The sequence below is a fragment of the Medicago truncatula genome, chromosome 6, assembly GCF_003473485.1.
Source record: "Medicago truncatula cultivar Jemalong A17 chromosome 6, MtrunA17r5.0-ANR, whole genome shotgun sequence".
NCBI classification, from domain to species: domain Eukaryota; kingdom Viridiplantae; phylum Streptophyta; class Magnoliopsida; order Fabales; family Fabaceae; genus Medicago; species Medicago truncatula.
Genome location: NC_053047.1, coordinates 12,312,683 through 12,327,861, shown reverse-complemented (window position 1 = coordinate 12,327,861; position 15,179 = coordinate 12,312,683). Strand labels below are relative to the sequence as shown.

The following is a 15,179-nucleotide window of genomic DNA, read 5'->3' as shown; positions in this document are numbered from 1 at the left end:
ATCCTGGCCATGCTGCTTGTGGGGGCCTTTACAGGAATACCAATTTAGTTTTCCTTGGTGGCTTTGCTATCAATCTTGGTATCACTTCTGCTTTATGCTTAGAGATCATTGGTGCAATGGTGGCTATAGAAATAGCCTATCAGAAAGGTTGGTTTTCCCTATGGTTGGAAACAGACTCAATGGTTGTTTTCTTAGCTTTCAAGTCTTCTAAGGTTGTCCCTTGGCATCTTCTCAATAGATGGAACAACTTTCTGCACCTGCTATCCTCAATGAATTTCCATGTTTCTAGATCTACAGGGAGGGAATTAAGTGTGCAGACTCTCTTGCTAATTTTGGATTAACTATTGATACTCATGTTTGGTTTTCTCAACCACCTTCTATTATTAGGGCATACTTAGTTACTAATAAGCTAGGTTTACCTAATTTTAGGGTTTCTTAACCTTTGAGGGTTTTGGTTTTTGTGCCCTCTTTTTTTTTCTTCTCATTGTACATTCTTCTTTCTTATCAATATATTATGGGATTACAGCTTCGGCTGTAATTTCCTTTACCTTAAAAAAATGGTATATATTATTCAATTAAAGAAAAACCAAAATAAAACCAAACGTGACTTCCTGTCCTTTACTTTGATCCACTGTAATTAGTACTCGATGAGTGGAAAATTGGACATAAAATTTCTCCCCCTTGAATGAAACATACCAAAAATTACGTAAGTTACGTAAACTGCAATTTCTTAACATCAATCGGAATGAATAGTGCTTTCCAATTACCAAAAATATACTGTCCAACATCAAGTTAAAAAAAGAGTAGTCAACTTGCATAATAGATCAATAAATAATCTATTTATACTTTATGCTTGGTTGAACATTTGTGCAAAATTGTATAGCATTAACAACAGAAGGAACATCTTGCATTTGAAGAAGTGTTTGCAAGAATGATAAAACAATTCATCTGTGAGTTCTAAGAGTCTACAAAAAACCAAAAGATTCATTTAAAGGAATGAAAGAAAACCTGATTTTTGGGACGCATCATCATAAGCTTTGTTATGACTCCAAAAGGACGAAATAGCTGGAGCAAATCATTCCGCAACAAGAATAATATTGTTGAATAATTTTTTAGGTTAACCAGTCTACTAATCATTTTTGTTTCTCATTTATGATGAATAAGATGGTTAGTGACCAAAAAGAAATTATATATATATAAATACACACATATATGTGTGTGTGTGTGAGTGTGTATATATATAACTGGTACAAGTGCATATCATTGACATTCATGCGACGTGCATGAATTCGTGCAATTCTATGTCATTAATATGAATGTACGATTTATATTATAAAAATTGGCAAACAAGAGGATTAATGAATTTTTTAAATGTATCAAGGACACATGATTGCACCAATTTATGCAAATTTAACATGATTTAAAATCATCTATGACCCATCACAAGTTATAATACATACGAATTACTGGTTTGCAAAATATTTTTGATCGAATCAAACTTCAAACTATGTCAACATAATATAATATACCGACATGATTTTGCACCTCTTTTTTTATAAATATGGCAATTAATAACGAAGGGAACAAGCAACTTTTGAAGTTAGTACTATCCCTCTAAGTTTTATATACCCACATTAAATCCTGCATAAATTGTTAAAATTAATATCATAAATAAGAAATATGGAGCCAGTTACAATATCAATAAGGATCTTAACTAGCTTCGTCCTTTCGCCGACAACAGTAAATATAACAAAAGAAACACAAAATCGAACCATATTCGGGTTAATCAAGTGAATCCATGAAATTATCATATTAAAAAACCACAAACATAAAGAGAGATGGGTAAGACCTTTGAAGGTTCAACCATTTCAAATTACATGTAAATAAACTCTAGGTCAGAATTCCTTCAACATCTCTCAGCTTATCAAAAGATTGACAAACAAAAATTAATAAGTTAGTGATTATGTTAATTATGAAAGGATGAACCCTAAAACTCCTTCGAAGTTCCTCAGCTCATTAATCGAGTTGGATGAGTGGTGAAATTGACAAAAAAACAGAGAACCGCCGTGATTTTGGCAATAGCTACACTCTGTAGCTTCACAAAATTGCGGTGGCTCACCATAATTTTTCAATCTTACTGTTCGTCCAAGTATCAAAGATGGTATCATTAATGGTCAAACCTTATAATTAACTAATAACAATTTGTCCTAACATACAAATGTTTACGATGAAACTCAACAACACAATTCCAACATCAAAAAAAAAAAAAAAAAAAAAACATATGTATCATACCAATTAGTCTTCAAAATCCAATTTATAGAAAATCAATATTCAATTATATAAAATATAATTATATACTTTTTAAAAAATTAAATATATTCAACTGTATAAAATCTCTATGCTTCTCAAACAAAGTGGTAATCGAATAAAAATTCAAAATTTATGTGCTTTTCAATTGAAGTCGAGAAAACTCAGATACCAATTTGAAAAATTAATCTGTAAGTGATGAAAAATTTGACACACAGCAAAAGATGGTCTCTAATTTGTAAAAAAAAGACATAAAATTTATCAGAAAGGTTGTATCTCAAAACTTAGTACAAAATGGCACAATGGAAGAGAGTGATTGCCTGATGGGAGAGAGAGAGGGATTGACTGATGAGAGTGAGAGATTTCCTGATGTGAGAGAGAGAGAGTGATTGCCTGATGAGAGGGAGAGGGATTTGCCTGAGAGGGGAGAGAGAGAGAGAGAGAGAGAGAGAGAGAGAGAGAGAGAGAGAGAGAGAAAGGGATTGCCCTATGTTTATTCTTGGTGGGACAATTACAGCGGGTAGTCAACTCCCTATCAACTATAAATGTCTCTACCAACTGAGTTAAACTCACATGACATGTTTTATTTTTTATTTATAAATTACATTTATAGTTGATAGGGAGTTAACTACCCGCAATAATTGTCCCACCAAGAATATACATAGGGCAATCCCTCTTTCTCTCCTCAGGGAAATCCCTCTCCCTCTCATAAGGAAATCCCTCTCTCTCTCTCTCTCACATCAGGCAATCTCTCTCTCTCTCTCTCTCTCTCTCTCATCAGTCAATCCTTCTCTCTCACATCAGACAATCCCTCTCTCTCCCATCTGGAAACCACTCTCTCTCATTGTGCCATTTTGTACTAAGTTCTAAGATACCACCTTTCTGATAAATTTTGTGCATTTTTTTTTTACAAATTAGAGATCCCCTTTTGCTGTGTGTCAAATTTTTTCACCACTTATAGATTAATTTTTCAAATTGGTATCTGAGTTTCTCGAGTTTAATTGAAAAGCACATAAAGTTTGAATTTTTATTCGATTACCACTTTTTTGAGAAGCCTAATGATTTTATACATTTGAATATATTAATTTTTTAAAAAAAGTATATAATTATATTCTTTTTTTTTGGTACAAAAGAGGGCCAACGGCCCCGTATATAATTATATTTTATATAATTGAATATTGATTTTCTGTAAATTGGATTTTGAAGATTAATTGGTATGATACATGTTTCCTTTTTTTAATTTGTGTTTTGATGTTGGAATTATGTTGTTGAGTTTCATTGTAAGCATTTGTATATTAGGTCAAATTATTATTAGTTAATTATAGGGTTTGACCATTAATGATACCATCTTTTCTCATTTGGATGAACAATGAGATTGAAAAATTATGCTGAGCCACCGTAATTTTGTGAAGTTACAAAGTGTAGCTATCGCCAAAATCATGGTGGTCCTCTGTTTGTTTTGTCAATTTCACCGCTCAACCAACTCGATTAATGAGCTGAGGAACATCGAAGGAGTTTTAGGGTTCATCCTTTCATAATCACTAACTTATTAATTTTTGTCTGTCAATATTTTGATGAGCTGAGAGATGTAGGAATTCTGACCTAGAGTTTTTTCTACAGGTAATTTGAAATGGTTGAACCTTGAAAGGTCATTCACGCTCGAAATGTTGGACCTGAGATAGCTAAAGTCAAATCTCTTACCCATCTCTCTTTATGTTTGTTGTTTTTTAATATGATAATGTCATGAATTCAATTGATTAACCCGAATATGGTTCGATTTTGTGTTTTTTTTGTTATATTTACTCTTGTTAGCGAAAGGACGAAGCCAATCCTTATTGATATTGTAATCAGCTCCATATTTCTTATTTATGAGACTAATTGTAACAGTTTATGCAGGATCTAATGTGGGTATATAAAACTTAGAGGGTTAGTATTAACTTTAAAAGTTGCTTTTTCTCTAAGTTATTAATTGCCATATTTATAAAACAAAGCTGCAAAATCATGTATATTTATATTCTGTTGACATAGTTTGAAGTTTGATTCAATCAAAAATATTTTGCAAGCCATTAATTCGTATGTATTATATCTTGTGATGAGTCATAGATGATTTTAAATCATGCGATATTTTCATAAATTGGTGCAATCATCTGTCCTTGATATGAATGTACATTTAAAAAATTTCGTCAATCTTCCTATTCTCCCTTTTGTTTGCCAAGTTTTATAATACAAATTGAAAAATATTACATCGTACATTCATATTAATGACATAGAATTGCACCAATTCATGCACGTCGCATGAATGTCACTGATATGCATATACTTCTCTGTTTTCTTTCTTTCTCTAACACACACACACACACATTCACAGATAGACACACACACACACATACACACACACACACAAATGCTTAGTTGACTAGTTAACCTAAAAAATTATTCGACAATATTATTCTTATTGCAGAATGATTTGCTCCAGCTATTTTTTTCCTTTTGGAGTCATAACAAAGCTTATGATGTTGCGTCCCAAAAATCAGGTTTTCTTGTGCATATAATTTTGCACAAATGCTCAACCAAGCATAAGGTATACATAGATTATTTATTTCTCATGTTTGCAAGTTGACTACTCTTTTGTTAACTTCATGTTGAGCTGTATATTTTTGGTAAGCACTATTTATTCCGATTGATGTTAAGAAATTGCAGTTTACGTAACTTACGTAATAATTTTCGGTATGTTTCATTCAAGGGGAAGAAATCTTTATGTCCAATTTTCCTCTCATCGAGTACTAATGACAGTGAATCAAAGTTGTGGTTGGTTTTATTTTGTTTTTTTTTATTGAATAATATATAACTTTTTCTATTGTGAAAAAAGAGGAGAATCAATTAGCCTTTTGCTATTGGCATTTCTGTTTTATTTTTTATTTTTTTATGTTATGTTATTTAATTATTTTACTTTTTATGTTTTTATATTACTTCCCATTAAATGTTTTATCGTCAAATTTTGTTTCTCTATATCATATACTTCTCTATTTATTTTCTTTTCTTTCTATCTAACTTATTTTAAAACATCAATATTTTTTCATCCTAAACAGGAAAAATTTATTTTTGAAACATTATTTTTTTCTTTTCTTTAAATTATAACAGGAAAAACGATGAAACAAGTTATTTTACATGAATGAATTTTTTTTCTTGGTATTTAATGTTTCATAAAATGGTTCCCTCTTCTCAACAGTAGGTGGGGGAAATGAATGTCGTTGCTTTTGATTTGTGCAAAATGTCATGTGGAAAATCAGTCACAAATATCATGTCAGTTTTTAAGAATCAAGAATAAACCTTTCAATAAGATTTTGACGAAAAACACGGGTGAATGGCCAATAGTACTATTTTTTCTTTGACAAATCATGATGAGCTCTTTTGTGACATCAAGAATAAACTTCATGTTCTACTTGTCTTGTTAATTTTTATATTACTTTTTGATGATTATAGATAAAGATGATCAACAAGTCTCTTTCTCATTTATCCTTGACAACAAAGAATCTTGTATGGCTGCAATCTATGCTTCCACCAGTAACTTGAGGAGGTAGGAATTATGGGATAAACTAACATATCTGCAACACCAACACAATAAATCATGGAGCTTCATAGGTGATTTCAATACTATTATTGGAGCACATGAGCATAAATGATCTCTCTCTCCGGCCAGACCCTTATGATAGATTTTCAGAATTGGTCATATACTAATGAATTAATTCACATTCCAACCAAAGGTGCGGAATTCACTTGGAATAATAGAATATCTGGGCATAGACATACAAAGAGAAGACTCGACAGAACTATTTGTAACCAGATGTGGATTGATTCATGTTCAACTTTATCTTGTACTACTCTGGTGAACACTTGTTCGATTTCGCATCCGATTCTTGATTATATTTATATTATCAAGAAAAAATTTGAGATATATGATGATATATTTGAGCCAAAAGAGAAATGATTTGTGAGAAGTGTGGGCCATATGATCAAAATGTTAACTATTAATACATTATACTACTAAAAAAAAGTTTCTAAATTTTAAGTAGGCACATGCCCGCACATCCCACAATAAGAGATTTAGAGATACTTGTGAAATTTAAGACATACTTCATACTTGTATGAAATGAAATATCAATATTTTTAGTTGAATGTGAATGCTTTGATGAATTGTCTAAGACAAATTGAAATATTGTATTGTTTTTTATTCTTTTTAATTGTCGTGTTCTATCACCTTTAAGAGGCCATTGTTATTCTTTATTGAATTCTGTGTAATGGAATGGGAGACTTAGATCTGTGTTAGTGTCAAGTTTACTGTATAAAAAAGGTGGCATTTTGGGTGCACAAATACTATATTTGTGCACCATACACAAGTTTTTTTTTGTGCCATTAGATTAAATGAAGTATTCATTATTATCATAGTCCCTCAGTATCAAATCTCCCTCACTTTCTATCTCCACCTTCTCTTCCTCTCTCTTCACCCAACAACAAACTTCCCTCTACACTAACACTAATTTTCACATTCAACATAAGCAAGAACATATGATTCTTCATCTTCTTTGTCATTATTTTCATCTTCACCAAATTAATTGCAAATCCAAAAAATTAGGAATGAAAAACTCATAAAATAAAAATAAGACATTTTAAAAAATCCAAAACCATATCAATCTTTGATCAAATTAATCAAATAATTACAAAGATGCTTCTTGCCACCATTACTATATCCTTCATTTTCATTTACGTCATTTTTAACCAAAGTGAAACTCTTAAGTCTCAAGCATTTCCTTGGTACTGGAACTATTGAATTGAATATCAAAGTGGGAGAAGATTTTTAATTGAAAATCAATGTTGCATCTCTCCCTTTTGTTTTTGTTTTGAATCTGTTCCTTTTGGTGTCGTGTGTGAAAGAGGATTTTTAAGGGTTGTTTCTTTGTGTGGCTGTTTGCTTGTATTCTTGTTGTTGGGTTTCCAGTTTGCCTTGAGGTTTGCTAGTTTTTAATAATTTCTGTTAAAAACAAGAAACAAGGGGTAGGAAGGTTGAAGGTTAAGTGAGAAATTATGGTGTAGTTGAACTATAATAAAATCAATGTTTCTCTTTAATCTAGTGGCTAAAAGTAATTTTCTCTAACTTGTGCATGGTGCACAAATTTAACAATTTGTGCACCCTAAATGCCACCTATTATAGAAATGAAGCAATATCATAATATGAATGAACATGCTTGTAGTGTTTGAACCTTCTTTGTCCTTATGTGATTGGCACTCGTTACAACATATATGTTTCCTATTATTTTCTTCTTAGTGATTCTAAAAGGAAAGTCAGAGATGACACTGATGCAAAGGTGTGGATTCCAAGATGAAACTTTCCTCCATTGTGTGAGAGATTGTAACCATTCTAGACCCATTTGGCAATGGCTCGGTTTTAACCAACCCCATTTTTTCCCAAATTCCGCCTCTCATGATTGGCTAAAGAACAATTCGATTGACCCTCTATCTTTAATTTTTGCAGCACCTGTTTGGTGGGCATGGAGGATTAGAAAGCTGATGTGTTTGGGCAACGAAAGTTGGACTTTAAATCATCTTGCCTCTAACATTCACGATACGGTTGACTCTTTAAAGCCCTCTTACCCTTTGTCTCCTAACATTACTATGGAAGACAAATTTTTCAAGTGGAATCACAACAACCACTCTGGCATCATCCTTAATGTTGATGGAAGATGTCTTGGTTCCCCTACAAGAACTGGCTATGGCAGAATTCTTAGAAATGATGCATGTTTTTACTTGTCTGGGTTTTTCGGTTATATTAACAATTCTTCTGATATTCTTTATGCTAAGCTTTATGCCATCTATCAAGGCCTCTCGCTGGGAAAAGGAAAGCGTATTGTTAACCTTTTCTTCTACTCTGATTCCTTGTTATGTACTAAAATCATCATCGGCCCTCTATTGAAGTTCCATGTTTACGCTGTTTTGATCCAAGACATAAAAGAGTTAATGGAGCAGACTCAAGCAACTATTAGCCACACCCTCAGGGAGGGAAACTAGTGTGTGAACTTCTGGGCCAAGCTTGGTGCCTCGTCGGACAATGCCTTCGTGTGTCGCAACTCTCCGCCATCAGAGTTCTTCCCTCTCCTCCGGAATGATGCTACTGGAGCCTTCTTTTTGAGGCTTTAGTTCTCCTTCTGTTTTTGTTTTTTTCCCCGTCTTTTTTCCCTTGCTTTTTAGCCTTTGTAACAAAAAAAAATTAATTAATTTTTTCTTATTTTACTTTTATTTACCTTCTTCCTTTATGTTTTCCCTCATCTTCGTAAACATTCATCATCTTCGCCATTTCCAACCATAAAAGAGAAAAAACAGTGGAAAACATTCTAACAAAATCCAGAATCATTAAAACCAACACATTTCCAACCACTTCCATATCTCTCTCACATAGTATTAGTTATCCTCTCTCATCATCTTCGCCATCAATTTCAATCACTAGTACAGAAAACACTTTTTAAATCAGGTAAAAATGACTTTTTAAATCGGTTCAAGATCCGACTTATAGGTGGCCGATTTAAAAAACTGTCTTTGATTTTAAGTCTCCACCCTTTACCCGATTTAAAAACATATAATTTAAATCGGTTCACCCCATTTAAAATCCTTTAATTTAAATCGGTTGATACCATTTTAAAGAGGTTAACAAGAGTCAAAATCTTCTAATTTAAATCAGTTCACCCCATTTAAAATCTCACTCTATATATTTTTTTTTATACACGATTATGATACTGAATATAATATGATAATAAAAAAATTTACAAACATAGCCACTAATATGAAATATCATATGATCAAATTTCATATCAAACATGTCATTGTTACAATATCAAACAAATTGAAATTTACAATATCATAAAACTAAACAAAAGCTAAACATTGTTTAAAAGCATGGTTATTGACATAATTAAATTACATCAAAGTCTTTCCAAAATCAAATTTGCATAGCGTTCTTGAACATTTGTCATTTCATCATCAGTAAACGGATTTGTCTCCAAAATTTTGGGCAATTGAGTACACAGGCATTCCATACACATCACTATTTCCCAATTGAGTACAGAGGCATTCCATATACCTAAAATATTCAATAACAATTCAAAATCTGAACATGTACAAGGCAGCAAACAAACAAACAGCAGGGCAAAGTGCATTTGAATGAACAAAAATCTGCTATAAACAGAGACTATGTTAAGGTGCTTACTTGGACTAACATAGTTAAAGAGAAGATACTGAAGGTATTCACTATGTTCTAGGAAAGGAGAGGAGACAAAAAATTAAGAAAAGATGGTAAAGAGCGGTTTTGTGTGAAAGTGACTCAGATAAGTCACTGGTGCAGCAACTCACATCAGACAGTATAATTGAGGTGGTCCTATATAAGCTAGTGATCTAGTGTAATTGGACTAGGATTTGAGAGTAATCAATAAAATAGAGCATCCAAAGCTCAATGGAGTTTAATTGCCATTGTCACATACTTCCTATCAAATAAAATAATAAGGAAAAAGAGCCATTGACAAGGAAAACTGAAAACTTGCAGGACCTTTTTAGTACAATAATAACAAGGATATGTCAGATTTTTCTTCAGCAATTTAACTATTTACCGCAAGTTTGGGATTAAATTGGAATTTATAAATTGTGGTAAAGTTCTATACATAGTCAATATTCTGGTTTTTCAATATCTTATATTAAACTCCTATCTAATAATTAAAATCATGGAATGATAAATTGTGTCACACCTAACAGTACACAGACTTCTTTCTTTTCACCATTCAATAGCTACATAAACTTCTAGAGAAAAATAGGAACCTGAGATTAGAGGATTTACCTAGAAATTACAATGTGTGTAAGGAAACTCTTGTCAGAAATGGAATGAGAAATTGTCTTTACACAACTGCAAATTCCCCGGCTGCAATTCTGCAAAGATAACCCAAGTTGTACCTCTAAAACGTGCTTTAATCCAGGAACCGGAAAACAGACATAGAACCTGGTGTAATCAAATTTTATAACAAAACTTATATTAGTAAAGATACCAGAATGCATATGCAAAGATACTTAAGATACCAGAATGCACAATAATGCAGAGATGGCATAGTTTATGAAGAAAGTATTAAAACAGAAATGGCATAGTTTATGAAGAAAGTATTAAAACATAATAAAGGAAACCTAAGGCCTAATACAAGTAGTTTAAATTATAATCCTATGCCCAATGCCAAAGTCTCACAGTTATCCTTAGGCATCCTACTTTCTATTCACAAAACCACATGTTATGCTTTAAATCCATATCAACTAGCATTTGATTTAATTTTTTTGATAGACAAATGTTAGAATGTTTATGGTTATGTCAGTTGCAAGGGTTCAAACCTTCAAAAGATAATTAGAAACCTACTACTGAGCACATCATGTCAACTAGCATTTGTTTTAATTTTTCTCTTACTAACCTTCAAAATCTAACAAAAATTTGAAACCTACTACTTTACACTATTATCATCAGTTGACATCAAAAGATAATTAGAAGTTCAAGTAGCATACATGCAATTGAAAGACATCCATGAACGAACTATCGATGTTCAGTAGCAAAAGGACTTCATTCCCTCTTACCAGCAACTACTCACCCAAATCAGAAACTGCTCATTCCAAAGCCCTAAATCGACCAGGAATCTCAACAATTTCATCTCCCTCGACACCGCATACTCCAAAACAGTTTTGACATCCAACTGAAGCTTCAAAAACCCTAATTCTTTAGCAACAAATTAAAAAGGGGAAAAAGGGGTTAACGCTCACATCAACAGCAAATTAAATGTATCTCTTTTCTTCATTACAAATCAAATTGGAACAAAAATGAAATAAAAATAGTAACATCAACAATCTATTCAAAATTATAGCAAAAATCACAAATGAAATAAAAATCAATTCAACAAGCGAGCATAACCTGAAAGTAGTGAAGGAAATCAGCGAGCACGTCAACATCAAAAACAGAATCAACAACTCATTCTTTTTAACAACCTGAAATTTTCAAAAATTATAGCAAAACTCACAAATTAAATAAAATAAAAAACTAAAAATCTAGATGCAAAATTTTCAAGGGAACCAAATTGAATAGCTTGGATCTGAGCAATCGGAGTGAGAATGTGTTTCAGTGAGCGATAATAGGCTTCAGATGCGTGAATGAGAGAAACCTAATCGAAGAACCGATGCGTTTCAATCGATGACGAGAACAATAGCGAGGGCTTCAGATCCATGAGTCGGGGCAACCTGATTGAGTAAACGAATTGAAATGTTGGTTGGGCTGATGGTCGATGAACATATGATGAAGTTCGACGAATTTGTGGGTTTCACGGTATATAGCAGAGAAAGTTTGATGAGTTCATATAATTTTGGCATTCTAATATTGATATGTGTGTTTATTATTTTAATATAAAATAGATTTTAAATGGGGTTAAACCATTTAATATCTATTCAAGTCAAAATCCTCCCCTGCACCCATGTTTTTAAATCTGGTGGATAACAACCCACTTAAAAACCTTGACTTAATAAGTGTTTTTTGCACTAGTGAATTCATCATTGAAACCTTCCTTCAGATGTTCACCAACTGGTGCTCGTTCACTGACTCATCCACCATCTCTATAACAAATTCCCCAACCTTAAGCGCATATGGGTTCCAAAAATTTCAAGGGAATAAAAAAAAGGACAGGTAAAATGAAAGAGAAACAATGTAAAATTAACACACCAAACAACCAGAGGCCAAACCATAATTGAAGAGAAAAACCCAGCCAACAACAAAAAAAATCACCACAGATCCGCACCATACAGCCATCAAATTCATAAATTCACCACCGACCTAGAAATTTGAGGTTATATTCAACACAAATTCACAAAATACTTTAGAAGGCTATATTTTCAAATCAAAACACCATCAAATTCATGAAAAAAATAAAAGGTTATATTTCGAAATTGGAAGGGAAAAAAATTAGGGATTAGAATCAAAAGTTTGGGACTGATTAGGGAGGCTGTGGTGGTGGTGGTGATTGAATGATGAGGGAGAGGCGATGGAGGAGGGAGATGGGGAAGATGAACTTAAAGACTTGAGATGAGAAGAAGAATGTTGAAATTCTTGAATTTTGTGTTTTAATTTGTTTTTGTAATTTCTGTTTTTGAATTTTAAATAATGGAAATAATTATAAAATCCATGTGAATTAAAAGGCAAATTCTATGGTACACACACTCTTTAAATTAATAGTTAAATAAGTTGTTTTTTGAAGAAAAATATTATTTTTGATCATTTATAATTATAATAACTAAATCTTATTCATAAAAAATGTCAACAAAATAAAATTATTATTTTTTGAATTTTTATCACTCATAATAGAGAACATTCATTATTTTTTATGATAATATGTAAAAAAAATTACTATAATTCTTATAAACAATGAAATGATGTTTTTTCTTATGAAATAATGTTCTATAAAATATAAATATTGAACAGTAGCTATTTATTACATAAAAAATGATCGTTAATTTATAAAATTATGAAGCAGGAGTACCGGTACACCTCACTCTGTGAGTGTACCGTAGAAGTTCCGTAATTAAAAAATATTAAAAAAATAAAAAATAAAATAATTACACAGTCAACATGACAAGTTGGCAGATTCTGCTGACAAGTTTGTGCGAGGGATCAATAATGGAAGAATCTGAAATAATAAGGACAAAATCTAATTTTTTTAATAGGGACTAAAACCAAAACATGTGTTAAGCCATGAAAATATAATATAAATTATGTATTTAAAACCATTTAATTTAAGTTACAGTAAGATTTCATCTACTAAAACAAATTAGAGTGTGTGGGAGCATACACATAACAAATTAACTACTTGTATTATACAACCTTATCATAATCATAACCTTTAAAAACACTGAAATTTCAAAAGAATGTTTACACTAACACCACCTTAGTGGCTTACATATTCAAAACAACTCAACTTATCATTAAAGTTGTTCATATACTTAACAACCTCGTCTAGGGTAGAAGACTCCAATAAGAAATGTTTGATACCGCAGTTCTTCAGAACTGACACTACGATCAATGTTCTTATCATAAATGTTTGATCCCTAAAACTTTAATGATGACTAGGCATGGTAACAAAACCCATATATACCTATGGTTACTCGCCCGAACACAATCCAATTTGACGGGTTTTCCCCATTTTTACTGGGTTTGGATATGGATTTAGGTTTTTCCCGATTTCTAAACAAGGGTATGGGACGGGTAACGGGTATATAGGTGTCCACCCCGAACTCATACCCAAACCCATCCCAAATGTAGAAAATTACTTTATGTTGATATGCCATGTTATTTTGTTATATAATTGTCGTGTTATAAAAACTACCATTGATATTTATAGGAGCAACTAAATTATTGGATCTAACATTTGTTAAAATAAGCATATTGCTGGATAATGCATTACAACATTTCTCTAAGGGTTGCAAAAGAACTTCTATTTTTTATTAAAAAAAATCATTCAATGCGGGATGGGGATGGGGCGGAAATACCCGAACCCGTCGGGGATGGCGATGAGGTTCAATTTCTCACCCCCGTTGGATATGAGTAGGGTAACAGGTAAGTATATAAGAATCGTGTATGGAAACGGGGAATGTAAAACCCGTCCCCACCCTTCCCCATTGCCATGCCTAATGATGACATACTAAGAAAGTTGAAATTAGTGAGTCAACTATCTATTGGTGAAAGGGCATGAAATTGCCTTGTATTTCAAATTTTGTTTCTTGCATTTTTCCTCAAACAAGTGAGGCAATAGACTGCATAAGTTCTGATCAATTCAGGTTCTCTGAACCTATTTATGACCAATCAAAACCAGACATGTACATAGAGTGAACATCCAGGAAAGTAAAATTTTGTTAAAGGTAAAAGAAGGAATTTAAAATATCTCATACAAATGTGAATGAGAAAGTAAAGAGTTTTTAACATGCATCTTTGAACAAAGGTATACCATACCATTTACCACACATACAGCTACGACGACCAACCTTGTTCAGTCTAATTTCATGCATCCCATATATTTTACTGCACCAAAAGAAACTACAGAAGTGAGTAGCCAAACAAGGCTCATGCACCTATCAGAATAAATCATTCAAATTACACGAGCAACTTATAGCATGTCAGCGATGATGATGCACTACTAGAAGCTTTCGATTTCCAGCGGAATTACCTGAGCATTTTGGTGAAAATCCCGCAGCAAACCTGTTTCCTGCGGATTTTGCCAAGGTTTTAGGTTCCTAGGTAATACCTTCGTGGGTAATTGTTTCCTTAGGATTTGGGATCCGCAGGAAACTTGTCCCAAGCAATAAGAACCGCAGTAAAATCCTCAGGAATTTCTACGGGTTATTTTCATTAGGAAAATCCGTAGGTAAAGCTAGAATTTCTAGTAGTGATTACATTTCCGGCAATAACCAAGATTACAATGAAACAACCTGTATTTCGCAAAAAGTCATATAACAACGACACAAACTTAGAACCACTTTGATCATCCATGCAACTACAATCAGATAAGTCCCAATGTGGTCCCTATGACTCCAAGAAACAGAACTAACAAACATAACCTAAAACAAGAGATTAACAAAAATGGAAGCGAAATTTTGGTTCAAGGATCAAGAAACCAACCAACCGAGACAAGCCATTCGTTCCCAGTGACATGCACAAACCTCTCAACACGACACATGAAAATCATGGCCCAGAAGAGAAACATTTTGGATCCATTCATATCAATTTCGATTTCTTGCATGCGTAATAAGCAACACCCTTTCTAAGC

At 32.6% G+C, this 15,179-nt stretch overlaps 1 long non-coding RNA gene across 1 annotated transcript; it reads right to left on the bottom strand.

Annotated features, from left to right (window-relative positions):
• Positions 1-9,135: 9,135 nt before the first annotated feature.
• On the bottom strand, positions 9,136-12,273 carry LOC120575862 (uncharacterized). Its single transcript, XR_005642082.1, has 4 exons — positions 11,288-12,273; positions 10,888-11,095; positions 10,184-10,342; positions 9,136-9,436 (listed from the first exon to the last, which is right to left on the bottom strand). It is a non-coding gene; the product is annotated as an uncharacterized lncRNA (long non-coding RNA).
• Between the last annotated feature and the right edge of the window lie 2,906 nt (positions 12,274-15,179).